General features: G+C 40.7%; 1 protein-coding gene and 1 long non-coding RNA gene across 2 annotated transcripts in view; one reads left to right on the top strand and one right to left on the bottom strand.

Annotated features, from left to right (window-relative positions):
• The first annotated feature begins 2,273 nt into the window (after positions 1 to 2,273).
• The window catches only part of SLC6A1 (solute carrier family 6 member 1), a 74,860-nt gene continuing 51,274 nt past the window's right edge, over positions 2,274 to 25,859 (top strand). The window contains exon 1 of the mRNA XM_053377656.1: positions 2,274 to 2,725. The gene's annotated coding sequence lies outside the window, so the exon portion shown is untranslated. The remainder of the gene's footprint in view (positions 2,726 to 25,859) is intronic.
• LOC128408246 (uncharacterized) lies at positions 21,925 to 23,777 on the bottom strand. Its single transcript, XR_008329006.1, has 2 exons — positions 22,569 to 23,777; positions 21,925 to 22,040 (listed from the first exon to the last, which is right to left on the bottom strand). It is a non-coding gene; the product is annotated as an uncharacterized LOC128408246 (long non-coding RNA).

Consider the following 25,859-nt stretch of genomic DNA (forward strand, 5'->3'; position numbering starts at 1 on the left):
CTGTAACACCAAGTCTGTCAATAGTGCTGTCTTCTGATGGACTGTAATGGTGGGGAGTGATAATGCAGGCCAGCTTCATGGATAATCTGTTTCTGTGTTGTAGAGAACTGTGTTAAAAAACTGATTTTGTAGCCAGCAGTACTGAATGCTATGAAAAGCTGGTGTGAATGTAATGACATCAATTGTGCCAACACATATCAAAGCAAGTATTAATATTTGCTTTACACTTAATGCAACAGCTGACTTTTTGCCTCCAGGCCTCCAAAAAGCAGCCTGTTTTTAGATTGTTCACTTGGATATCACATATCTTGAATGTAACAAAAGTGTCAGCCAAAAACGAATTTCTCTGACATATTTCCTTCCTCTTACCTCTTTGGCATAAAAAGGAGTAAAGCTTTAAAATGAACATATGATTATACAACACATGCTCATTCATTTTCCAGTTTGAATGCCAATTTACCATGAGCAGCATTCACAATTTAGAGGTCTGGTGTTCAGGCAGATAGGTATTCAGTCCATATTTTCAGCAATGGGAAAAGCACAGGCAGTCAATGTTGGGTTTGGGGTACAGCAATTTTTGCATCCAGGAAGATGCAGGTCTGGGTGGATGTCGCAAGGCAAGGCATCTTAACTGTGTTGAAACTTAGGCTGTGGTTCATGTGCCTGTTAACTCTGCATCTAATGTGCTCCCCTGCTGGTTTAGGAAGCGGTGTACGCATGACGTTAACCAAAATCCACATATATTCTATTATGTGTCTATCCTGTCATTTCATATGAAATGCTGCATTTTGATGCATTTCTCCCCAACCTAGTTTCTGTATCAACTGAGAAGAAGAACAAATAAATAAAAGCCATGGGTGGTATCTTTACACTGTTGCTATAATGGAAAAGGAGGGGAGGAGATTATTGCCAATTTGGGGAAAGCCATGCACTTAAAAGCATGGTATATATGCAGTCATTTACTTGGAAATAGGTCACAGTGAATTCAATGGAACTTCCTAAGCTATGGGTTGCATCTTTAGACTAAGAGTAAGTCCCACAGTTCTTCTACGCAGGATTTATGTATGTGTTTGAATGATTGGGTTGCAATCTATGCAGCCCTATTGATAAAACACAGTAGGAAGTAGCTTCTAGTAAACAAGCAGTTATTTCCAAAAAAATATCATCCTCAGTACTTCACTGCCTAGAAACTGTGCCCAGGGAAGAGATGGGAGTACCAGCCACTACCTCTTCTTCCCTCGTATCTTTAACCAAGCACAATCAAAAGGACTGGGCAAGCAATGGTTGCAAGGAGAGGCCACTGCTGCTTCTGATTGACACCTTGTTCGCAGAAGCTCTCTCTGCTCACTTACCCTTTCTCTTTCCACAGCATGGGTGGGAACGACTGGGACCCGAGTGAATGAGCGGGTGGGTGAGCAAAAACTTGCCACCATCTCAACTGGCCTTCTGTCCCTCTCTGGGTGAATTTGCTGTGCACAGAGGAAGAGTGCAGGAGGCGACTAAATGTAATGGTTGCTCCTTGCACAAGCAGCTGCCTTTACTTACTTGTACACCTGTTTTCTCCCTGTGGACAGAGGTGGCATCTCTCTCTCTCTTTCGAGGCCAAAGGTAGGTAGGCAATGTCACGCCCTCAGCATCCATCTTGGGGGCTTCGCATTGCTTGGCCACTGTGGGGACAGGATACATGGGCCTTTGATCCAGCAGGGCTCTTCTGATGTTCTTATGTCCTCCAGAGGTTGCTGAATTTCAGCTCCCATGGGATGGCTCAGTTGGTAGAACACAAGAATCTTAGTCTGAGGGTTGCGGGTTTGAGCCCCACATTGGACCAAAAGATTCCTGCATTGCAGGGATTTGGACTAGATGGTCCTCACAGTCCCTTCCAACTCCATAATTCGATGATTCAATGACCATTGGCCATGCTGACTGCTGCCAACAGAAGCTGGAGTCCATGTTAGCCAGGCCCAACCTTCTCTCCAAGCTACCCAGAGAAACAGCAAGAAATCAGCTGATCTCTGCCCACTGCCTCACCTCTTTCTTGGTAGCACTGAGGTGAGCTGCCCTAGCTGGAGAGCATGGAGAAACTTTCTGGCCAAAGCATTTTTTTTTTTTTTTGAGGGCGCAATTGGCGGACCTAATAGGCCTAGGAGTCCCTTCCCTCAGGTTGACTCATGGCCAACCTTCTCTCCCGCCTAAAACACTCCTTGTCATTGGCGTCGCCTGGCTGCACAGGAAGCTGCCTCAGAAAGAGGAGGGGCGGCCGGGGCAGGTCCTCAGCCAAGCGCCGCGTGCCAGACTTTCCACGCCGCCTCCCCGACCAGGGTCAGCAGCACCACCAGCCCCGCTAGCGCCGCCCAGCTCTCTCTCGGCGGCTGGACGCGGCGGGCTCGGCTGCGCCTTAACTTTACCCCGGCGCGGGGCGGGCTTTGGCTACTTTGGCGGGAGAGGCGGAGTGGGGGGTACGGAGCCGCCCGGCGGCAGGTGCGGGTCTCTTCTGGCGGGGGCGGGGCCGCTTCGCCGGGCTCCTCGGAGCGGGCTCGCGAGCGCCTTTGTGTCGTGAGGGGAGAAAGGAAGAAGCCAGAGCCGGGAGACTACAGCGGAGCAGCAGCCACTGAGCAGCGGGCGCCGAGCTTTAAATGAGCATTCACACCGCGCGGGGAGAGCAGCGCGGGCTGGCTCGGACGGAGCGCGTGTGGAGGCAGCGAGCGCGTCCCCTCGGCTCCAGCAGGTAGGTCGGGCGCCAGGAGGAACGCGAGGCTGGGGGAGAAGAAGAAGAAGCAGCAGAAGCAGAAGAAGGGGCAAAGCGGGAGGTTGTCTGAAGCAAGACAGCGAAGAAGAAAGGCTCTTTGGCGGGCAAGGGAGGAGGGGGGAGGCTCCGAAGAGCCAAAGGGAAACGCTGCTAGCGGGACAAGGCGACAAGGAAAGAAGGACACGGAGCGGAAGGGACCGCTATGGGAGTTGCTCGGAGGCTTGGGGAGATGAGGGTCCAGCCTGGGATGTCAGTGGTCAGGGTGGAATGAGAGGAACCAGAGGGGCTGGATCGGGCGCCAAATGGTGATTCTGATCTGGAATCCTCTGTTTAGTGTGCTCTGGACCATGTTTTGGAAAGGGTGGTTCTGCCCTGGTCACTATTTTGCATTGCCCCCTCCCCATCCACACCGTTTCTAATTTTCCACAGAGGGGGTGGAGAATACTAATGATTTGGTTTGCGTTTCTGGTGCGCGTCTTTGGCGCCTCGAAAGGATGGGCAGGTAAACCCAGGCGCGCAGCTGTGGACACTTTCGTCCAAACGGAAGCAAGCGTTTTGCTGCCCACCCATATTTTTGTTTTATCTAGGTCGCCGTCTTTCTACCTGTGGAATCTACCTGTCCCGGACAGATACACTGTGCTGTGCTTTAGTGTGCAAAGACTATCTCAGCAGCTTACACTTCTGAACTTAACGCTGTAAACTGAACTAGATGCCACAATTCCACTTTGTGGAAATGTGTGTGGTGAAACAACCATTGGTGTCTACTGGCACAGTTTGCTACTGTGTACATAGAGCTTTCTGAAACAGCAACAAAACGATGTTTGAGGTTGTGTGTTGTTGTTGTTTTTTTAAGTCTTGCACGAAACATTCACATTTGTATAGTTTGAGCAGATGGAAAAGCCTGATTAATACAAGAGGCTATATAATGTGAAGAAGGGGGATAATATGCACAGGTAACCAAGTATAGGCTGTTAAAGCATAGTAAGACTGTTGTAAACCATGTCTGCAATCCTATACACATTGTCCAGATAGTAAGCCCTATGGAACTGAATGGAGCACACTCTGGAGTAGGACCTATAGAATTGTACTATAGATGGAGCCAGCCTTTTCAGAATATAATTGGATCTGGCATTACCCTTCATCAAATACCACTCTGATGACTATGTCTTAAGTTTAAACAAAATTGGGTTTTCTTAGCATGCAAAACTCTTTTATTCTTGTGCTTGCCCTAGTATAAAAAATTATCAGACACACACTGATATTGTGTTGCCAGCTGTGCCCAAAGATTTGCCTTTTCTCTGTGCTGATTGTTGGCCACTTTGTGTTTGCTTCTCATTTGCACCCTGTCATGTTGCCTTCTGCACAGTGATATCAGCAGTGACACAGAATGCTTGAGATGCTCCTGAAAGCCAAGAGCTTTGGTAATGAAGGTCACTGAGCAGGCATTTACCTAATGTCAGCAGAGTCATTCTTGTTCCCAACTTATCCCTAGAGGCAGAGTTCTTTAAGGTACTGAACTCCAGCCTAACCTAAATTTACCTGTAGATTACTGAATTGCAGAACTCTCTGGACATAAACATACAAGCCCCTCAGCGGAACTGATGTACTGCATTTCCCCCTTTTCATATAGGCTGCATTTATTCAATAGTCCCATCCTTAGTTGGGGCTACCTATCTAATTAAATTCAGTGAGAAGAATTGCAGTGCATTGCAACTAAATAAAGCATTTTTAAAAACATTTAGCTTGAAACCTTTCTGTTCTGTTGAAGTAGCCAGTCTGGGCAGATAAAAGCAACATTAATAAAATGGCAGCGTCAACTGGAACCATTAAATTTATATTTGAATGAGTTGATAAATGCATTTTAATGAACCTAGTCAATAAATCATTATAAACATCTGGCAATGATTCAGACAGCTCCACATTATTTCTGTTTGAATTTGGGACAGAAGAATGAGATAAGAAGTCAATGAAAATGTAATTACCAGTGGCATTGATATTTTTCTTAAATGGAATGTCAGGAATGTTAAAACGTTTTATGCGTTGATTCAGAAATTATCAGTGAAACAATAATGGATGTTGCATTGCATTTGTAAACGGAGTGGTGTGTGTTTCTTTCATTCAGTGGAATATATTCATTATTTTTTCCCATTGATGTTGTCAGTCTTCCAAAATAAATGGAAATTTCAAATAGAATTGAATAAAAACAGTCAAATTTAGAACTTACATTAACAACCTTTGCTTTTATGTAATGTCTAATTGAAATAAGCAACTAATTTCAATTTCAACAGTGAAAGGACAGTGGAACTTGCTTCTCAGTAGACATGTATAGGATTGTATTGCCAATAGGTGAAGCATCACATATATTACCAATGTAACAAATGTCATAGGGAGTACAGAGACCTTTTTTCCAATCTTTTCTGATAATTTTTCATTAAAGCAATCCATGTCATCTTCACCAATGAAGGCTTAACTAGGATGATGTGAAAATTAAAAATAACTTTTTCAAAAAATTGAGATGTTTCAAACCAACATGGTTGAAGTTTGATGCAGAATTAGAATTCTGAATGATAAAATAAATATATAAAGCATTTATAAACCAGTTCATATTGTAGTTAAGAAGCTATAATTTCTGTTCACTTTACATATTTGCTCTGCTGCAGTGAAATTTATTTAAACATCCTCATAAGATGCAAGCAAACTTTAAAGGAAACCAGGTCAGGAATAGATTGCGGGCATACAATCTATGCAATTTATGTCCAGAAATAGCTACCAGATACAATATGACAAACTTCTTTTCCATGCACAGTTTTCTTTAGGGAAATATATCTTTAAATTTTGCTGTTGCAAGAGTCAATTGCAATATGGTTTGGGACCATTTTATATGAGAGTATATACCTGTCTAGAGACCAATATTGATCTAGCCAGAGTTGAGCACTTTTGAATTCCACTTATTTCAGTGGCAGAGATTTAGGAAGGCATACTTTTAATTAATGGATCTTAAAACTGCTTAACTGTAGATTGATCGTGCTAATAGCTCATTAATTTTATAAGGCTTATTTCCAGTACAGAGCTCATATGTGAGTGAAAATATGATCCTGAGCACAGATTGGTGCTTAAATAATACTGACTTCTGGATTCAAGCATACTGTTGATGGGATTACAACCAAAACAGTTTAGAAGATTAGTTTTCGGCAAATAAATCTATTGCTGTTTTTATCATAGACAGTAAAGTAACTTGCCTTTGGATTGAAATGGCATACAAAACAAATATCTGCAACTGCATAATAAACTTCAATGAGATATTCATTGAAAATTTTGAATAAGACCATGGTATGTCTTCAAAGACCGGAAAAAGACAAAAGATCTGAAAGAAATCTTTACCATAAAGTTAATAAGAACAGAACCTTTTCCCCTGGCTTTCTTTTATTCTTATTGGGTGGCTTCTGATAGCTAGAGGCAATGAATTACTAATCTTAAAGCAGATGATGTCATCACATTCTTCCACTTGATTGATCATCAAAATAGGACAATAATGGGTTCTGAAGTATATGCCCCAGCCCCTTAAAATTACTCATTCCTTGCAGGGACTGCCTGTCCTGTAGTGCTAAATTTCAAGTAAAAAAGTCAACCTAATATGTAAATAAATGTGTACATTCATACATTTAAGAATAAAAGACACAATGGGATTTAAACGGACAGAAAACTGCATGATCGTCCCCCTATGTGTGTGTGTGTGCGTGTGTGCGTGCTGAAGATATGGCTTTCGGAGAATAATTTTAAGCTCTAATTGAAAGAGGTATGAATGCATTGGGCATTCTTGTTACATTTTGAACCTGTTTTTCAATAAATTATTTTAAACTGGTAGTTTTCACAAATGGTAAGCAATTCATTCTTGATCTTGTTAGCGCACCTAGGCTAACAGGAGATGACTCATTTTCTTATTGACAAAGCTAAATTAGTTTACAAAAATGATATATAGTCTTCAGAAAGGTTGAATGGTGAGCTGAATTAACATCCAATTACAATTATAAATAATCTAAAATTACAAGACATGTTACATCAGTTGTCTATTATGACATCTATAATTTCAAAAATAATGTTAATAATATTTTAGGCTGTGGCCTTAACCCATTTTGCTTTCTTGGATGTAGGTTTCAGTAAAAACTAGTGCTGGGTGATGATAACATTTTAGGTGTTATATTATGGGAGAATTAAAATGGGCCTTATTTTACGGATACAATATTAATTTGCAGAGCTTACAATGCATGGTAGCTGTTGATCTGATCATTCCATATTGAAACACTATCAGCAAATGTGGGATTATTCTGGAATGGAAAGAGAAAGGAAGGAGACCCAAAGTACGTAAGAGAGAAAATTTAAAGGCTCGTTAGAAAATTATATTGTGGCGGTAGACTCTATTCTGGCCTGTCTATGAAATGCCTGCGATGACCTGGCTTTTACAGTTCTCCATTTGAACTTTCCTGTTTTAATTTAAATTTTCATACTTTATGAGCATTCTATTGTACAGCAAAACAGAAGATTATCAGGGGTTCATTTACCAAAATAAGCATAATGAGTAGACAATGATTGTAATGTAAATATTACCTTTTGAACTCAAGGAGGGTATATGAGAAGGAGGGGGTCTATGAGAGAGAGAATAATGAGGAGGGTGTACTATAGACTCCTCCCACAGGCAATGGTCACAGTGACCAATAAATAGGTTTTTACTAAAGTAATACACATAGGCCTTTTTTCAGTTCGGTCTCCAATGATCATTTGATGTTGTATGCACAAAGATAGCAGATTAGATGCAAGTTAAAGACATCTTAAATTGGAACTGACACACTATAAACAACTAGTACAGACATGTTCTGAGGCTCTGCTCTCGATGCTCTCTGCAACATCACCTCAGTTCACTTCACTGGAACTTGTGTTGAAGAGGGCTATGCATTTACACTGAAACAGGATGACAACCTAGCACCCAGATTCAAAGCACTACGCATTGCACAAAGCAATTCTGAAATACGAACCTATTTTTGTACGACATTTTCCTTTGAGTCGAATTGGTAGCAAAAGGTGTATTTCAGAACGGAATGATAAGCCAATAGCTTCACAGTATTTTTTGTGATACGTCTTCCAGACTATTTTAAAATAGATCTGCATTTAAATCATTTTATGTCTCAGCAGACCTTGTTTGTTTAGAGGAATCCTTTAAAATCATAGAAAAGCAAAATACATTTTTTCAGGCTATTTTAGTAATGATAATTATTCAGTTATGAACATTAATAATATTAGAGGATTAACATGGTTTGAAGGTGTGATCATTAAAGCTTGTGAATATTTTCGTATGGTAAATTAGTAAGACTTTTTAGATTTTATTTGATTCATTCAAGATGATTAGAGACAGAAAACTCAGATGGCATAAAATTGGTACAAGCACCATTTGCAGAAAGGAGGATTGGTGTTCACATCCAATAAGAACAAGGTTAGGGTCAATATTTTGCATTCTTTAAATCTGATAAATGGCATGGTTTGTTGACGCAACATTTTAATTGAATCCAATAATTTGAACCCTGTGGAGATTTACAGAAGAGATAGTCAGCTGAACTGAGAGCGTTGGCATTGTCTCTTGTAATGTTAGTAGGTTCCTCAATCTGTAATTGTTATAATCTATGAGAATTTAACAGGCATGCTTAACAAGCAATGGGTAATAGTGATACATGCTTGACCCTATACATGTAAACACTGACAAGCTGCATATAGTAAATTCTTAGTATAGTAATATTAAAGCCCCTCTGGAGCTAACATTTGTATGCCATCATATATACCGTATTTTTTGCTCTATAAAACTCACTTTTTCCCTCCTAAAAAGTAAGGGGAAATGTGTGTGCGTCTTATGGAGCGAATGCAGGCTGCGCAGCTATCCCAGAAGCCAGAACAGCAAGAGGGATTGCTGCTTTCACTGCGCAGCGATGACCTCTTGCTGTTCTGGCTTCTGAGATTCAGAATATTTTTTTTCTTGTTCTCCTCCTCCAAAAACTAGGTGCGTCTTGTGGTCTGGTGCGTCTTATAGAGCGAAAAATACGGTACTCTAAAACATAATTCTTCATGGAAAAAATCTCTTAAATATTGAGTTAGTATTTAATTGAAATGCTCAGTTAATATTTTTTCCCTTGGAGTTTTTTTTTTGTTCAGTTATTGAATTTAATAAGAGGTATAATTTTCTGGCTCTTCTCTGCATAATGCATTATGAAAATGCAAGTTGAAGGCAAAATGTGAATTTGAGTTCTGGGCCTTCTGGTGAATTTTAGGCAAGCACTAATGATGCTGCTATACAGTGGTACCTCGCAAGACGAAATTAATTCGTTCCGCGAGTTTTTTCTTCTTGCGAGTTTTTTGTCTTGCGAAGCACGGTTTCCCATAGGAATGCATTGAAAATCAATCAATGCGTTCCTATGGAAACTGCCTTCAGACCAGGTCTGGGGACAGTCTGTCCCCCGACCTCTTCTGAAGGCTGGGGGGGGGACAAGGGCTTTTCTTCCCACCGCCAGCCTTCAGAAGGCTGTTCTGAAGGCTGGCGGTGGGAAGAAAAGCCCTTCTCCCCACCTCCCGCCCCACAAGCTCCGGGGACAGGAGGGCTTTGCTGCCGACCGCCAGCATTTTAAAACCCCCCAGGACAGCGGAGACTTCTCCGCTGTCCCGGGGCGATTTTAAAATGCTGGGGGGCGGCAGCGAAGGCTTCGCTGCCGCCCGCCAGCATTTTAAGATCACCCGGGACAGCGGAGAAGTCTCCGCTGTCCCGGGAAGGCAGGCGGGGGGGAGCAAAGACTTTTGCCCCCCGCCGGCCTTCAGAAGAGGTCCAGGACCTCTTCTGAAGGCCGGCGGTGGGCGAAAGTCTTTGCTCCCGACCGCCAGCATTTTAAAAGAGGTCCCCGGAGATTTCCCTATGGGCTTTCTTCTTGCAAACCAAACCTATAGGGAAATTCGTCTGGCGAAGCACCTCGAAAAACGGAAAACTCTTTCTTCTTGCGAGTTTTCCGTCTTGCGAGGCATTCGTCTTGTGAGGTACCACTGTAGTTAGTTATTCCTCAGTCACACATGCATATCTGGTTGAATTTTAGAATCCCTAGTATTGTGAGAGTAATTCTGAGCCTGATTAATAAGCATTAATTCAGTTGTGGCTTCTTGACCTGGCAATGACTGCTTGAAGAATGACAATGAAAAAGTCATTATTGTGACAGAATTCATTTTGGAAAGACAAGGTCAGTTGTAGCCATGATTTAAGAAGCCAAAAGATGAAGTAATAATATCTTGTGGCACTGTAGTGATCTAATGATGGGAGTCAAGACACACTGCTATTATATTATATAAACCTTTCAATATTCTAAGGAAGGCATACATGCAAAACTTGCTACAACTTTTTTAGCCAAAAGAATACAACCTGTATCAGTAGATACTGAAAAAAAAGTCCAAACTGTCTTAAATGTATGCTTCTGCCATACAGTTATGAAAGCAAGAGATAAAACAAATCTGATTTCAGGCTAGTTGAGTAGGCTGAATGTCAAAATACAACTAAAATAAGTTAATAGGTCACCTAACATCTAGGGAAATGCTTATTATATCAGAATTCATTGCATCGGGTAAAAAATTCCAAGCTATTTATGATCTATTGCTTTTCTGTTGATTGAATTTAAATGAAAACTTGCAGTTTCAAAGTGTTAGGTGTTTTTAAAGTCTTGATAAATCAAATAAGCATTTATTTCATTGGAAATCAGAAGCAAAACTATACAATGGCTACATGAGTAAAGTTGTATCCAGAGCCAGGAATGCCTTGAGTTAGTATAGTAAATTTCAGCTCCATACTATTAACTAATGTCATGTTAATTTCCTTTTTAAATATATGTATGTCAAACATAAGGTTAATTAAAGTTAAAAGAGTTTTAATACTTGCTTTTATGGGCCAGTAATTTAACATGAATGCAAATATATTTATAAGTAGACGGGGGGGGGTCTATATACTGCAACAAACCATGGGGACCAAGAGCTGTCAGAAGCTACTCTGCGGAGTAATGGCATCAGGTTGAGGGTATTTTGGAAATACTAAATTTAAGGATAAACTATAGACATTCATTTTTATGCTACATGCTTGATTATACTACAATCTTATAATCTCTTCATGGGGAGCATGTTCTGTTGAACTTAATTGTATTACTTTGGAGTAAAAAACTGAAGTACGCATACTTTAATGTCCTTCCCACTGAAATCAGTTGTATATTGTAAAATAACATTTTTCTTTATTAAGGTATGGTCTTTCCTCCTGATACTTTTTGATTTTAATTACCAGCTTTTGATATGAAGGGAAGTGCTGGTGTTCAATATGCACCAACACTGTTGAGAACAGATATGGTGCATAATTTCCTCGGACAACTCTACTGGCAGTATCTGTTGAGAGAAATATTTTTGTTTTCCTTAACAATTTAAGATGCTGAGAAGGCCTCCATTCATATGTAGAATGAACATGAAACACTATATACCTTTGTCGCTTTTATTGACAAATGCATTTTTCAGCTTTGCAGCTGAATTTTACTTTCACTAACAGTTTCATAATTTTAGTTCAAAGTAAGTTTTCTTAGTGTATTTTCATTATCTCTACAGCTGTAAAAATAGAAAAACTAAAAATAGAGAAAATAAAACTCAAAAGAAATTCATTCTTATAGAAATTCAAACATGCCATTTATAACTCTATTCTCTTTATATTTAATTTTTATAATAAAAAGGATAAATGTATAAAAGTGTTTTATAATATGTGCATTTATATGTAATAGAATATTTTAAAGAGGGGGGAAAACATGAGTTTTCCCTTTAAAGTGGCCAGTATGTTTTTGCTCTGGCAATGCTTACGTATATCTTCTTCGTAGTCTTTTCAAATGAAAATGTAGCAGGATTGGTGTATCTGTTCCATGTTTTTTCAGTTGATAATAAAGCGAAGTTTCTAGTTTGTGAAATCACAGAAGTCTATTGCAATTTTAATGCTGAAATATAAGAACTGATTGAGGAGCATATTTTAAAGCAGTCACAAGTATGCAGTGACTTCATTGCTAGTCCATCATTTTTTCAATTATAATACACCAACTCAATTTTCTTTCGACACAACTTGCAAACAAGCATGTAATGAGTAGATATTATTGTTTTTATTACCAGAATAGTCTCCATTTGATTGAATGCTATTTTGCCACCAGTTTACTTTATCGTCTTTCCTTGCCCATCAAGTGAGGCTGAGAGTAAAATGTTGTTACTCAGAACATTGGGATTTTGATGGGTTTATATAGCAAAGGGACACCCTTTAACATTTCTGCTTCTCCTGAGTTCTTTAAGTCATTTTGAGATATTTTTGGGTGACACCATATTCTTCTGGATCCACTACTGTCACGTGAGGCAGAGATGGCATCAGTAGTAAAGAGTGCTTTCCAGTAGTTGGTGGCCCAACTACAACCCTATCTGGACTGGGATAACTTGGCTACTCTAACCTATGCTCTGGAAACCTCAGTACTGAACTATGGCAATGCACTTTACCCCGCTGCCTTTGAAAACTGGTTGGGAACTTTAATTAATGTGGAAAGCAGCTGCCCAGCTGCTGACAGGTTTGAGACAAATAGATCACCAATTTTGTTCCCGTTATACAGGCTGCCCCTGTTCTTCTGAGCCCAGTTCAAAGTCCTGGATAGCTCAGGACCCCAGTATCTTATGGGATGCCTCTTCCAATATGAATCTATCCAGATCCTTAGATTGGCATTTGAGACTCTGCTGCTCCTCTGAATGAGGCTTGGAGGGTGATGACAAGGGAGAGGGTCTTTTCCATTGTGGTCCTCTCTGTGAAATGCTCTGCACAGCTTGGGCTGCCTACTACCTTCCCAGGCTTTTGAAAGACAAGAGTGGAGTTTGTATCATTGTTAGTGTGTTGTGAAAGTTTCCTATTGCTGTTATGGAGATGATGTGTGCTTTCTTAATGTTGTATATGGTATAATATATTTATGTCTATGTTTTTACATGTAAATTGCTTGGAGACTTTTAGGTAACAAGTAACTATTAAATAGATTATAATAATATTGTTACAGTTTTGTGTGGGGAAGAAGTGGATAAAACACAACAACCATTTATCCATGTATTATGTAAATATCATCAAAAGATAGATGTTGCTTCAGTATGTTGAAATGATCATGAGGTTTGCTTTGCTGAAGAGGCTAGTACCAAATGAACTTTAAATTATATAAATGGTTTGAGATACTGGAAGAGCAATGGGCAAGTATGCATTTTTTATAATATTGTGCATTCCTCCTTTCCAGTTGCTCACAAGTGAATAATTGTTGTTTTCCTGTTGTTATAAATACGTATCTGCATTTTCCTGTGTTCTGTTCATAATGCACAGTGGAGGGCTCCCATTGTACACCCTGACACTGTGGTAAATTAAAATCATCATCAAAATGAATGACAAAGAGTTATATATTCAAAAAGAAATGTAAATAGTAAAAACATTCCCTCTTTGTCTGCAAGGCTGATACATTTAATGGGTCGTTTTCAAATGGTTCAGCATTACAAAGAGCACACTACTGAGAAGGAACTGGATTTGAACCAGATGCTATCCCCCCCTAAAAGGTGCTTCACAATCTATGATGTTCTTTCCTCTGTGTTCTTTCTAGGAATACAAATTAATTCTCCTTTGTTCAGGTGCCCACTTAATCTGATTGGTTTGGCAGACAAAGGAAGTGGAGGTGTTGCCATTTCTTCAAGATCCTTAGTGGGATTCTCAGCCTCAACTGGGAACAGGGACAAAAAGAGAGAGGCTCAAAGCCTTCCCTTGTGTAGAGCAACTGGATTTTCCCTTTCACATTCTCTCTTCTTCTCTGTTCTTTCACATAAAGATCAAGCATGTGTATCCGAATGTTCATGAGGCCCAGTTCTTGATACATTGATTTAAACAGAGAGAGAAGCTTGGCAAGATACAATGTTGAAAAACAGGGTCAAAATCTGAAGTGACTTACTGCTTCTATTTTTAAATAACTCGGTACACTTAAGTTCATGCGAGATAAGAAGTAAGATCCACATTTTCAGAAAACAACCTCCACTTGATCCACTTGGTGCTTAAAATGCATGCCATTTGGTCAGTTGTGGTTAAGAGTGCCGTGGTATTCAGCAAATTACATTTGCACATGGTTGTTGATTTGAAAAAAAGATCATGTATGCAATTACTGCCAACATGGCATAAGCATATAAAATGTGAAACTTGAGGGCTTTTTTTACACAATATGGCTGTGAATGCCAAACCTTATCAGCAACACATTTTTTCCACAGCATAGGGACAAAAGTTCTTTGGGGTTGTGGATGTGTAAGAATTAGAACAAGTCAAGCAAGTTCACAGCATGTTGTTTGAACTGCTGCCTTTATATAGCAGCTGTATCAGATGAAGCAGCCCTGAGGATGAGTTTGTAACCCATTCATGGCAGTTGCAACAGCTGATACTCTTTGATGAATCTACCTTTGCATGGCCACTCCGAATTTTATCTCCATTGTTTCTGAGGCTACGCAGGGCCTACTGGGTTCAAGGGCAAAACACTGGTGTTTTGGAACTGTGTATGCTTCATAGGATAATCCAATACACATAAATTCGAGTGGGTTGGATCCAGACTTAGTAACAGTTAAAGAAGACCTAGTGAAATGACTTAAGTTATAATAACTAACCTGAACCATCTGTTTCAATGGCTCTATGCTAAGTATGCATCCACAACCCGACTAGGTAGTGGGGTTCTTAACAGCAGTGTGGCCACATCAGTTGTCTCGCTGGTCATGCTGTAATGGAATTGGGGTAACAGTTGGACCCAATGCCGTCATGTGAAAGCAAGAGCTAGCTTGGGTCAGCTTAGCTCCTTGTCCTACCTGCTGAGTTCAGTGAGGCTTACTTCTAGGGAACTGGATATGCAGTTAAAGTAGAGTTGAAGTACCAGAGTACCCATACTATAGCAGCTTAGGTATGTTTTGGAAATAGACATTTGAAATGTGACATTTTGAATTTTATACATTTACTGACAGTTTTTAAATGTTCAAGGGATAATATAATACTTTTTGGTTCCACCCCACCTCTCACTTGATTCTTTCCTGTCCATACTGTGACAGTATTTCACTGGATAACTGTGAGAATGCCATGGAGTCTAGCAGTAGCTGCATACGAGCAAGAGTGCTATCACACAGAAATGGCCCAGGCATTTTTAATATCGGGCACTGCTACTGGATTTGCTGTTGCCAAAACACAGTATGGGGAAATTCTAACATACCTCTTCCCATCTCAGTCATCCACATCCTAGACGGTTATTTCACAATGCAATTAGCTCCTCCAATACATTATCCACCTTCCCCCACCTCTCCGAGAGAAGAGGCAGAGATTTTGCAACATGCAACGGCATGTTGTTGTCAGCCTTATTGAATTCCATAATGGATTGAGGGTGGTGGCCTTGAAAAGTATTCCAAAATCATGTTTTCAAAAAAGGTTAAAATGGGTGTTTGGACCCAATGTCACTACAACATTGGGTTCAGCCATGGCCACCAACACTTACTGTGAGCCATTAATCTACTCCAAGCTGGACTAGCACCTTACCCAGCATAGGAGTGCCACACAAACCCTTGCACAGCAAAGAAGCACCGTGCAGGGAGGCTTTCTTCAAGGTCAGGGAAAATTAGAGAGGATGGGGGGATGCTGTTAGTTCTGAGCCTCATCCTTAAGCCTTACTGAGTAGGCTGAACTGCACAAGGTGGTGCTCAGAATGGCAGCTGCTGCTGTGCAAGCTTTTATTGTACTACAAAGCACCAGGAGTGGGCTGTTAGTTCCTAAATCCTGTTTAGTGTACAAAAATTGTTTTCCTTATAAAACATCCATCATTCTGCCTTCCCCATAACACTGAGTGCACTTGCAAGTGCGAGGATAAATCTATTTCAGAAACCACTGGATGATTTGTCAACGGGTGCTTTTAAAAAAATAAATTGCACTATTTATTTTCTGCTTGAAATTCCCTAGTTGGTGGCTAAAGGAAATTCTCTGTTGATCCATATGGTGCATAATGAGTTTGTTGTAGTGCTTTGATGTGTGAATGCTTAGATATAACAGAAGGATATGGGCACTTACTGACTGGGAAAGCTTTCTGCAAATGTTAAAAGGATGGCTTGTGTCAGACAAATACAGATTGAATTGTAATGATTTTTAATTTAATAATGGCAACATCCACTTTCACAATTTGAGAGATAACATTAAAAAGGTAGAAATCTATCATTTCCTAGTTGTATCTTTTATGAATATATCCATCATTTACCTCTCAGAAAATACAATCTGATAGCTGCAGCAGTGGCTAATTAATTTTTCACTGCAATAGGTGTGCAATGAGATTTTTTCTTCCAGATAATTAGTAAGTACTGTAGCCCTGCTCTGCTATTAGATTCACTCAGACAGTTATTCATCAACAGGAACTCAAGGTCTGCAGTGAACTGTCACTACACTTATCTGGCTTAATAAAGATAGTTATATAACAGTTGCTTCCCTCTAGCTGATTGAATTTAATTTCCCAAGCCGCCACTGGCTTATAATGCTGAGTGTCGATCTGCAAAAGTGTTTCTCCCCTCTCTTCTGTGCTTTTCTACTTGCATCTGTATTTGAGGGTTATTAGCACAAACCAGCTCAGAGTGATGGCTTGGACACCAGAGAGTCTAAAAGCCTCTAATAGCCATAATAATAGAGTTGGTTGAAGGATACTGGTTGCCTTGGCAACTGTGCACGTGCCATACAAGATAATATAACTGTGCTGGTAGCAAAATCTGCACTGCATTTCTATTCCAGGAGTTTTCTGCCATGTTGTGTTTTACACAGCATCCTAAATTGTGTTGTTTTCCTGAGTCCATAATGTTTGCCAGTGTGGCGCACAATCCAAAAGCTCACATCTGTGTCTGCTTATGTGTCAGGAGAAGTTTCTTATTTTTCACCATAGTGTCCACACCTCAATCCACTAAACAAAGTGGTTTTTAAAGCTCCCTAAATATTAGGCATGGGACTAAGAGAAATGGTGTTGTGTCAAGCACGCACGCACGCACACACACACACGTGACGTGCAATCTGTTTGTGCATGCAAATTAATTTGCTGAATTGTGGCCTCTATATCTCATAGATTCCTGTTAAAATTATATTTTGTATAGGTCACAGCTTTGGCACAAAGTCACAGAGACAAATAAGAATGGTAAAATTCTTCATACACCAGACAGAAATGGTAAAAAAAAAATGTATTAAAATTCCTGTTTAAATAATAGCAATAATAAACACTCAGTGCCTTTTGAATGCTCAAATTGCATATTACAATAATCTTTGAAATATGAATCTATAAAAAGGGGTGCCAACTCTCTTCTGCCTGTGGGTACGTTTGCATTCCAGAGAAATCGTCATGTTCCCCTGACGTGTTCTGCAAATCTCCTGTCTCCAGCTGTAACCCCATGCACTTTGATTTGGCTTGGGAGAAAGTATTTTATTGGCTTCTCTCAAGACTAATGTCAGTGGTGGGGACAGGACACTCAAGGAAAGGCCTCTGTGTGCAGTAATACATTGGTGCCGTGTGCTCTGTAAGGTAGTATTTATTTGAAGATGATGGGAGAATTAAGGTAAAGAGATGGTGGCTTGCCAAAGGCAAAATTGTGAGTTTGTTGCTGAGGTGAGTTTTGAAGTAGTTACTTCCCAGCTCACTCTCTTAACCACATTACAACAACTCTGTTCACAGCTTTAAAAATGATATTAGATGCTACTTCACAACAACTCTATAAGACAGTTTAAAGACTGTGAGCTTAAAGACAGTGACTTGAAAGGCCGATTATAGCTCATCCTCCTGGTGAGCGGTTGTTGCGGCCTGACGCAGCACCTCCTCTTTTGCCCGGACGTGCCACCCCATCTTACCCGTTCCTCATGGCCACCACATCCGTGGCAGCTCCCCCAGGGTGGGGGGGCTGACGGAATTCAAATCTGGATATCATTGCTGACATCCAAATCCAGCATTTCAGTGACTATATAATTTGCTTGTTGGACATTTCTATCGGTACCAAGATAACAGAATTATAAGATTGTATAGCTACAAGTGATGTGTAGGTGATGTGATAGACTGAAGTTGGCATGTGCATACTCTATACCCCATTCAGATGCCTGGATCATACCCATACCTGAGGTATCTCAAGGAAAAATAATAGGCATATGTTTTAAACAAGTCAACAGAGTCTCTGAGGCTGCACACCTTAAGAGTTGGTGATAATGTAAGAGCAGAATTGGTGATTACCTAGTTCTTAGTTCACACTCTTACAGCCACAATGCTTTCATTCTGATGGTACGCTTTGATGGAGCACCTTTCCTTTTTAGAGCAACATTACAGTCCCATCTCTGTAATCACTCTTCAGCCATCCTCACTACGGTGTATGGGAGCTGAATTACTCCCATTCTAAAGGACCAACACAGCTGCCTTTCTGTACACACCAGTAGTTCCCTTCTGCTGTTCTTATTTCCATGTGCTTGATTTGCTGATTATATTGTTCCTTTCCCCCTCAAGACTATATCATCAACACCATTATCCTCCTCCTCCTCATTATATGCATGCACTCTTTTTCTGTGTGTTGAGATTCCTGCATTGCATGGGGTTGGACTAGATGACCCTAAGGATCCATTCCAACTCTACAATTCTATGACAGTGGCAATGGCACTCAAACTCTGCATGGAATATATTTATCTATAACCCCATGAAACACATATGACTTATTTGGCACTACAGAAAGGATGACGTGCGTCCACCAGCTAAGGCCTCATAATTTTTTATGCAAACTGATTTGTATATGTATTTATTATTTAAAAGTAGCCACACTCCTTAGTTTGTGGCACATTTTCCATGCTTCCTTGGTGTTGCACACATCTTCCATTCCTTCTCTAGAAGGAGAAATGTAGGAATTGCAGTGGTTTGGACTTCAGTAGAGAATATGATTCTTCCTATCATTTCCAGATGAATAGCAAAGTTTCATAATATGCTTGGTAACAGATTAAAAGCAACTGAGCATTGGTTTGGATCCTGACCAAGATAGTTAAACTTAATTCCCATTAAAAACAAGTAATTGCTAAGTTGTCTCATGATTGCAGTGGGGAGACAGTTCAACTAACTTAATTTATATTCAACCCATTGGATTTATATATGGTTGCTGGCTGCAGATGCCAATTTTTTGGGTTTAGCCACTGCACATGTTACTTGATTCTCAAACATTTGGTGAAGGATGAGCAAAAAAAGGCAATCTGTGAATCAGCAGGTGTATCTGCTTAGCTTCAAAATGTTGATAAATAGCAATGCCTCGCATGCTTTTCAAGTTCAGTTTTCAGATATATTTTATGCCACTTTTTAACTCTCAGATTAAGAAGAATTGGAAACAGCAACATGGAAAAATGGGCTGAGAATAAAACTTCACTGAGGGAGTGTCACAGCCTTACAATGCGCTTGTTTATCCCCATTCTGTTCTGGGGTTCATGGTTTCCCAGGGCAGCCACTAGTTGAGCAGGAAGTAGGAAGTAGGCCACTGTCCAGTTCACAGCATGCTTGACAATGCATTGCAAACCATGACGAGGGGGATAAATGAAACACTAGCTGCTGCCAGTTCTCCAGAGGAGACAACTGCTTACTATTTTGAAGGTCTCTAACATACTTCTGGCATTTCAGAACCTGTGTTTCCATGTCAAAATCTGGAATGGAATTTGTATTATCCTGTAAAGTATCAATCTAGCATTGGTTTGTGTATGTCTTGTTTGTGAGATGTTTCCTGCTGAAGATGAACGCTTATGAAAGGAAAGATTTAGAAATGCTTGTTCCTAACATTGTTATCTTTAGTGATTACCTGCAGGTTCCTTTTACTCTAGTCATCAGCTGTGGGTAATTTGGAATGCCATTTTCATATTCCCAGTGAGTTCTGTTTTTCTTCAGCTTATTATCCTTCTTAAATCATCTTGTTGCAATTCAGAAAAGCATCTGGTTAATTTAATGGCAATCCATAACTCCCTTATATTACAACTTCCTTTTGGCTGCCCTGTCTCTTGATATCATTATTTTTTATTTATTTATTTTGCATCCTTGGAGAGGAGGGTGTGTTTCATTCTGGCTGATTAAAGCTAATTGGGGGAAAGAGTTGTAAGGTCTCCTTTCATTCAGAAACAAATTCATTTTCCATTAAAAAAAAATCTTACTGAAGGAGCTGTTATTTGAGCCTGTGTGGTGCTGTATTACTTTTATGAGAATTTTAGTTTTCTTCAAGCTTCTGTGGTGAATGGGACTAGTGAATTTTTATCTTTTTTATTGTGGAATTTACAACCCTAAAATTAGGAGTGTCAAGCACCCTGCTAGGCATGCTCATCCCTTTGATGCCCTTACACAGGGTCCAGTTTTAACAGCCTGACAACTAAGCATATTATCTAGATATGTCCCACTAATTTTAACAGACAGTGCTACCACACCAATTCAGGTGCTTAATGTGGATCATGGTATAAACCACATTACAGAAAAATTGTGCCAGAATATAAGTGCTTAGGACTGAATGTGCCACTAGTGCCTTACCATAACCTGGCCTTCCATTTTCTGAATTTTTTCTTCCACTGTGAAAGAAACTTTTGTTTTTCTTCCTCATTCTTAGGGCATTTTAGAATTTCTTTATAATTTCATTGGATTTGGAACTTACTTTCATCATGATGAGATGGCTGAGGGTGGTGTGTATGTTTTGCTTTCCATTAAAAATTTATCCAGTACTGAGTTGCCTTCCTAGCTACCCATGCTTCCTCATCTGAAGAAGCCCAGTGGGAGGAGTAATGGCATGATGTCGTCTCCTAGGCTTTAGCTGAAGCACTGGACACCCTGGGAGGCTGCAGAATACACACCAGGGGTGTGGTTTGTAGAATGAAAGAAAGGACACAGACGGCCATTTATTTTAGCATGCCCTCTTTACTATTCCACAGTACTGTCTGACTCCATCAGTAACTTAGAGAACTACAAGGACAGAACCACTAGATAAAGACTGCTTATCCTTGATGACAGCAGCGGTTTCAGCCTGGCATGGCCTTGGGTGAGCTGGGAGGAGAGAAAGCCTCTCGTGCAGTTGGCTGGCTGACGTTATCAGCCCTGGCCAGCCACGGGGAGTATGTGGCTTCCCTACCTTAAACTGGCCAATTAGAGGTCAGGCAGCAGGATGGAAATTTGGAGACAGACCTGGGTAAACCTGTCTTCTCGGGTCCACCTCCAAAATTCAAAAGCAGGCTGTGCCACCTTCCTGCATTCCATCCTCCACCCTGGTAGATATTTGGCCCTGCCTGAAGGTAAGCAAGCAGTGCATCCATATGACTTTACTGTGGAGTGAATCCATCGCTGTATTTGGGGCCAGGGAAGAATTTTATTTGCAGACCAATCAGGCCGGTCTGGGGTTTTTGCCTACCTTGCAGCAATTGTCACATCTTTTTGTCACAAAAAGGCATTTTCTAATGGGGGGAGGGGTAGGAAGGAACCTTATTTCCCCTCTCCTGTAGATGAAAGTATCAGGGTACCCTAGTAAGGAGGTCCCAAGGGGAAGGATTCTGTCCACATGGCCAGATGGGGGTAATGGGCCATAGAATCCCAAAGTTGTCCTTATCTGATGTGTGTCAAATGGGAAGCCCAACTGGCTGGTTCAGATCAATAAAGGAGGAGGAAAAAATCCAGAAGGGGTAGCAACCTGCACCCTATCAAACACAAATCCTCCTGAAGGGATTTGGGTCATCTTTAAAATTTCATAGAGCTTTATCAAGCTTTATCTGCTCCCAGTGAAAGCTCTGGAATGGTGCTGCCTAGCTCTGCCTCACTGAGATCCTAGTTCAAGTTTTCACACATTGCTCACTATGATGCTGGGAGAGTCTGTGAAATTTGAAGGGGCTTGCATGCTGTTGCTTGGGGGGGATTGGCATCCCACTTAACCCCCCACTTAACTTCAGCACCAAGCAGCCTCCTTGGATCTTTACCTTACAGGGAGAAACTCTTTTTCTCCTTCCGCCATAAGGAGATACACCTCCCATGAAAGAGAAAATATGAAAGAGAAGGAGAGAACTTTCTGACCTTCTGTGCCATTTTTTCAAGAAGAGAAGGCATTTTATTTTTGAAAACCTCCATGCTGTGTGTGTTGCAGAGAGCGGTCTCTTCCTTTTCTCTTCATCTACCACTCCCCACGAGTGAGGCATCATCTTGTGAATGGAGGAAGAAAAAATAAACACTTCTTAGCTCACTTTTATTCTTTCCTGAAATGAGCTGGGGAGGAAATTTAGGGATTTTCTTTTTCAAATTTGTAGCCTTTCATCCTCAAAATAAATTTAAAAACTAGGCTGATTATGGAGGAGGACCCCAAAAAGGCTGCCTCTTATCTAAAATAGGCACTTAATAATTTTATTTTTGTTACTTTTTGTTGTCTAGGTATTTTGAACGCCCTTATTTGTTTATTTTACAAAGTGTTTACCAGTATCATACAGAACATTTTTATATGTGGCTAAACTACAAAGGGTTCAAATGCAAGGGACAAATTAAGGAAATCAGCAAAAACAAGGTTTATAATTAGAAAATGGGGTACCTTGGAATTCTAAAACAATCTGTATCCCATGGGAGTAGAGCATATAATTTCTTGAGTTACCATTCTAAGATCAAAAATCCATTTTCCAGGTTGTGATGACATTGACATATTGGCCCTGACCAGGACTTTTTTTTCAACCAGAACTCACTGGTACTCAGTTCTGGCACCTCTCAGGTGGGCACCATTTCCATTCTAAGAGAATGAGGGAGTCATCACAACCTAGGACCATAATATTTTGCCGGTTTCAATTTGTACTTGCAAAATTAATTGTCACAAAATGATTGAAACCTAACACAGTAAACCACAATTTCTGGAAAAGAAACCTATTCAGTAGAAAAGCATGTTAATATATAGTGGGCCAGCTGAAGGTATTCTTGGATGACGTAGACTATCTGAACCCATTTTAATCTGCGTCTAGGCATGACTGCCAAAGTCAATTATTGGCCTTGGTTGCCCTGATGGGTAGCCGTTACTGAGAGTGGGACAAGTGTGACCTTGCTCCTGCTTCTTATCTCTCAGCTGCTTTTGACCATGGTATCCTCCTGCCCTATGGGATGGGAATTGGGGGCCCTGTGCTAATGCAGCTTCAGTTCTATCTACATGGCCAAATTCAGAGAGTAGCATTTGGAGAGTTATACTATGGGGTGCCTCAATGCACTTGTTGTATCCTCAGTGCTGTTTAATATCTATAAGAAGCCACTGGGAGCAGTCATTAGGCGATTTGAGGCAAAGCACCAAGGCTATTACAGCACTCAGCTCTATTACTGCTTAGCATCTGCATCAGGTGAGGGCCTCCAAACCCTGGACTGCTGTCAGAATGAAGAGGTGGGAGGGATAAGGGAAATTAGGCTGAGCTTGAATCCAAGGAAGTCAGAGGAGTTGTGGGTGAGTAGTTCCCATTTCTGAGAAATTGGACAGGATGAAGTTCTGGACAGGATGTGGTTTGGGGGTGCTTCAGGATCTAAATTTATCACTGATAGGAGACCATAAGCACAGCAGTGCGGGTACTAGTGACTTCCAAGATTGTCTGGAACCTGCAGTTGGTGCAGAAATTTTCAGCATGGTTGTTGACAGGGATAAGATCCTGCCAGCACATAACACTGCTGTTTAAAGGTCTGCACTGGCTACCAATTCATCACTGGCCAAGTTCAAGGTGTAAGGGTTAGTACATAAAGCCTTTAGCATCTTGGGACCAGTTCACTTGCAGGATTGCCTTAGCCCATATATGCCCACTCAACCACTTTGTTTTATGGAACTTACACTTTTGCAGGTGCAATGCAATGCACATTCTGCATTTGTAAGGATCCAGTATTTTACTGGGGCAGCTCCTACACTCTGGAACTCCCTGCCCATTGACATTAGGTAGGAGGTTTCACTGTATTCTTTTTCACATCTGCTAACACCTTTTTGTTGTTGTTGTTTAGGCAAGCCTACCCAGGCATATATGTTTGATATGTATTTTAATCTGTAATTTTAGCATACAATGCATGCATTTAATAGTTGGTTTTATTCATTTTGCTTTTTAAACCTTTTATATTCTTCCTAATCCACTTAGATGTTTTATTTGCAGTTAAGGCACATACAAATTTTGTTAAATAAATGCTAGTTCACAACCCAAATTTCAGCTTAAAATGTTCACATGCCTTCTAAGGGCAGAGAGTCAAGCCTCAACTGCAAGAAAGTTCCAGAGGGTTGAAGCCCTGATGGAAAAGTCTTTTCCCTGTGCTCCATCAAGCTTACATCATGGAAACATGAAATTCAAAGCCGCACCTCCTTGATTATCTAAAATGGGATCTGAGGTGTGTATCTAAAAGATACACTGTTCTTCAGGTTGGTGTAAGGCTTTGTAGGTAACAATCAGCATAAAACAAACACATGTGATTATTAAAGTCACATATTTATGGGCTGTGAGCTCTTATTAGTATTTTGCCCTAGCTGTAGCTTTTGGAGACTTGTCAAGAGCAGCCTACAATACACTCCGTGTCCTGGTGAGCTAGGTGTTGCTAATTAAAGACATTACAGTTCTTAGAATACAACAGCTAAGCTAGGCTGAAGCCAGGAGCACCCTCAGGTTAATAATAATATTCTAATAATAATTTATACCCCACCCATCTGTCTGCGTTTCGCCAACCACTCTGGGCGGCTCCCAACAGAATATTTAAAAAGCGATAAAATATCAAACATTAAAAACTTCCCTAAACAGGGCTGCCTTCAGATGTCTTTTAAAAGTCAGATAGTTGTTTATTTCCTTGACATCTGATGGGAGGGCATTCCACAGGGTGGGCACCACTACTGAGAAGGCCCTCTGCCTGGTTCCCTGTAACTTGGCTTCTCGCAGTAAGGGAACCGCCAGAAGGCCCTCGGTGCTGGATCTCAGTGTCCGGGCTGAACGATGGGGGTGGAGATGCTCCTTCAGGTATACTGGGCCAAGGCAATTTAGGGCTTTAAAGGTCAGCACAAACACTTTGATTTATGCTGTGAAACATACTGGGAGCCAATGTAGGTCTTTCAGGACCAGTGTTATATGGTCTTGGCAGCCTGTGCAAACCTGTGCCTTCTGGGAGAGTGTGATCCTGTGAAGAACATGCAAGATCATCAAACGACTCACCATCACCACTCCTATCTTATATGGACAGTTCATTTTCTCCTATTTGTCTAATAGCACCAATAGACTGCAGCCAAAGGTTGCTCTGAACAATTCAGGACTTACACTGGTACCTCATTTATGAACTTAATCCATACTGGAAGTCCGTTCTTAAACCCAAACCATTCTTAAACCAAGGTGCGCTTTCCCTAATGAGGCCTCCCGCCGCCGGTGCTCTTCCACCAATCGGATTCCGTTCTTAGACTAAGGTAAAGTTCTCAAACCGGGACACTATTTCCAGTTTTGCGGAGTTTGTAAACCGAATCGTTCTTAAACCAGACGGTTCTTAAACCGATGTACCACTCTGTGTGTGTGTGTGTGTGTGTTGTGTGTGTGTGTGTGTGTGTGTGTATCAATTATTTGGAAGTTTATTTTATGCATATAATGCTTTGACTTCAGAATGAACAAGACAGGCATGTTTTTAAAAGCATCTCAAAGTTCTACCAGCTAAAGTCTTTAAATAATAACCAGTTCCTAATAATTCATTCTCTCTGTGTCATGCCCTAAAATGCCTGTTTCCATTGCACTCTGACATTCCCAGGATTCCACCCCATTCTAGAACCAGACCAAGAAACTGAGCCCTGAGTGCAGGTAGAGCAGTGTCAAAAAAAACCCCAAAACAAACTCTTCATATTCATATTTGTTTCTTCATTTAGGTAGGTTCTTTATCTTGGTACTTCGGTGGCATATCTTGCTTTATTTTGTTCCCAATTCTTGGGGCCACTTTTATATTTATTTTTAAAAGGAAAAGCTTCATTTGCATTTCTCATTGATTTAAACAAGGAAGTCACAATG

This window comes from Podarcis raffonei, chromosome 2 (genome assembly GCF_027172205.1).
Source record: "Podarcis raffonei isolate rPodRaf1 chromosome 2, rPodRaf1.pri, whole genome shotgun sequence".
In the NCBI taxonomy this organism is placed as follows: domain Eukaryota; kingdom Metazoa; phylum Chordata; class Lepidosauria; order Squamata; family Lacertidae; genus Podarcis; species Podarcis raffonei.